Source organism: Pinus tabuliformis, chromosome 1_1 (genome assembly GCF_031772625.1).
Source record: "Pinus tabuliformis cultivar Carrire ecotype Pingquan chromosome 1_1, CPIR1, whole genome shotgun sequence".
In the NCBI taxonomy this organism is placed as follows: Eukaryota; Viridiplantae; Streptophyta; class Pinopsida; order Pinales; family Pinaceae; genus Pinus; species Pinus tabuliformis.
In genome coordinates this window covers 397,310,007-397,313,091 of record NC_142297.1, presented here as the reverse complement: position 1 = coordinate 397,313,091, position 3,085 = coordinate 397,310,007, and positions in this window count along the sequence as shown.

The window sequence follows — 3,085 nt, the reverse complement described above, 5'->3', positions numbered from 1 at the left end:
CTGCTACAGAAGTTAGAAGCTTCCTAGGAGCAGCACAATATTGGAGAAAGTTTATTGCTAACTTTTCCTTCATTGCAGCTCCCTTACATGCTTTAACAAAATTGAACAAGGTGTTTCAGTGGGGAGGCAAACAGCAGAAAGTCGTCGACACCTTAAAATAAAGTATTAGTACAACACCAGTACTAGCACTGCCCAATCTTCAAAGACCCTTTGAGATTGAAATGGATGCCAGTGACTATGCCATGGGAGCAGTGTTGATGCAGCACGGTAAACCCATATGTTATCATTATGAGACATTTAATTCTGCAGTAGTTAATTATCCCACATATGATAGAGAATTGTATGCATTAGTACAGAGTGTGAAAAAGTGGAAACATTATCTAATGGGAAAAGAGACAGTTATACATACTAATCATCAACCATTTCAATATCTACACTCACAAACTAAGTTGCAACAATCAAGACACTATAGGTGGATGGATTTTCTACAACAGTTTCATCTTGTCATTAGATATAAAAAGGGCATCCACAATAAAGTTGCTGATATGTCGTCCAGACCAATCATAAATGCATCTACTATACTTAAGTATAACTCAGTATTGCATGGAAGCTACATTGAACAGTATGCTCAATATATAGATTTTAAAGATGTATATGCAAATTTAAGTAATGGAAAACAAGTAGAAGAATTGGATTATCATGTTAAGGACCAACTCTTGTATCATTATGGAATTTATGCATTCCTCAAACTGAAAGAGTAAATATAATTCGAGAAGCACACACTTCTCTAATATCATATCACTTTGGGGTAAGTAAAATAGTTGCACAGCTGCAAAGATTTTGTTATTGGCCAAGAATGAATTAAACAGTTTCTGAATATGTAGAAGGGTGTACCATGTGTGCTAAAAGCAAGCCTAGCAATAGAAAATTAGGCTTGCACACTCTGCTACCATTTCCTTCTCATCCTCGGGAAAGTGTTTCCATGGACTTTGTTAGGGAACTGCCTAAATCTAGAAAAGGTCGTGACTATTTATATGTTATTATGGATAGGTTCAACAAATGTGTATTTTAATACCCTGTAACAAACAGATTACAGCTGAACAAACAACAAAGTTGTTCTTTCAGCATGTATGGGTTCATTTTGGATTACCCACTACCATTGTATCTGATCAAGATTCCCTATTTGTTGGGAAATTTTGGTCGAGTTTTTGGGAATTGATGGACACCAAAATGAAGAAGAGCACAACTTTTCATCCACAAAAAAATGGTCAAATAGAGGTGGTCAATAGGACAGTGATCCATTTGCTTAGAGGCTATTGCAGCAAGCATACCAAGCTTTGGAATGAACATTTATGTTATGTGCAACATGCTTACAACTATGCTAAACATTCTTCTACACAGAGATCTCCTTTTGAGCCCTGTTTTGATTTCATACCAAGGTCTCCCTTGAATTTTGTCTTTGGTAAAAACGTAATGGTTGATGTGTTGAAAAGTGTGCAACAAGAAATGCTAAATTTAGAATGTGCTAAAAATACAACTCTTAAAAATAACATGTCTAAAAATAACAGTTTGGCCAGTGAGGTCATTGGCCACCTTGGGTGAGAGGTGAAACTGCTAAAAATAGAAAGTTATAAAATAGCATTTTTGGGTCCCTTCCTATTTATAGCAGTCCCTGGTCTATCTATAGGATGTAAAATTGAATTTGGTCCTAACAGTAGTTTAAAATATTGACCTAATTAATCTCCATGAGTTAATTAGTTGTAAAAATTAAACTTGAAGTCTTTGTGAGAACATGCAATTAGTTGTCCCATTGATTGAGGAATTTATCTATTATTCTCTCCACTGATTGAGGAATTAAGTATGGGTTCTATAATGAGAGAATCAGTTGACTTAGTGCTAAATAGTCAAGTCCATTTAGATTATTTTAACAAGTTGTTAAAATAATAAAATATAGTTTGTTAATGCTTGCATGCATGTGACAACTATTATTTTAGATAACTGAGTATTTTCTCATGGATAACTGATGCATGGCAGTTCAGATAGAGACCTAGTTGAGATCAGATGAGGGACAGTGTACTGTCAAATTCTTGGATCTTCCCATGGAATATTCCTTGCATGCAGGAGGAACTAGTGTCCTCAAGGATTGCATAGTTGGCCCTGAGGTTGATAGCACGTATGATTTGGGGCCAATTCACATATGTTTTGTAATTGGACCCCAATCAAAATTGCGCAAGGAAATAGGGTATTGGAGTACTAGTGGCCAATATAATGAGTCTTAGTAAGTCTATGATCTTCTTTTTTTTATTGCAGAGAGTACATGATAGCTCTTGAGATGATATTTTCTGTAACTAGAAGACAATTTCCACTTGATTGATAATACAGTGTTGGGGGTTTTATGTTGGTGCTTTCCCCAGTGATACATCTTGTGTTATGTGTGATTATTTCTCTTGATTAGTTATATGTGTTTATGCTTGATGTTGCTCATGAAATTGATTTTTCTTCCACTTAATGTTTTGTAGAAGTAGATCAAGTATTATGCTTTAGGAAATTGCATATATCACTATGATCTACAGGTGAAATTTCTACATGGTATCAGAGCATAGTTAATCAAGCAAGGAATGATATACAAGAAAGAGAAATAAAGTCAAAGTTTATTATCCGAGATATAGATATCTAGTTCTCATCACAGTTTAGATTTCATCTAGATGGCCTTCACTGGGTTAAAGCTTGAGTATGCCCTAGATGGTAGCTCAAACTACGTAGCTTGGAAGGATCGCATGGAGTTAGTATTGAAAGATAATGGCATTAAGGACTTCATTGATCAAGATTTCCCTAAGCCTATTGATGTTACTCAGGTTGCAGACTGGAAGAACGTGGCTAGAGCTAGGAGAATCATCCTAGAGGGAGTTGGAGATCACATAGTCTCGAGCCTCCATGGGAATGAAACTTTGTTTACAATGTGGAAAACATTGAAAGATTTATATCAAAATAGCAATGATCAAAGGAAGTTGGTGCTGAAGGACAAGCTTCGAAAGATCAAGTGTGAAAAGGGTGACATGATCGCTACATTCTTGAACAAGCTCAC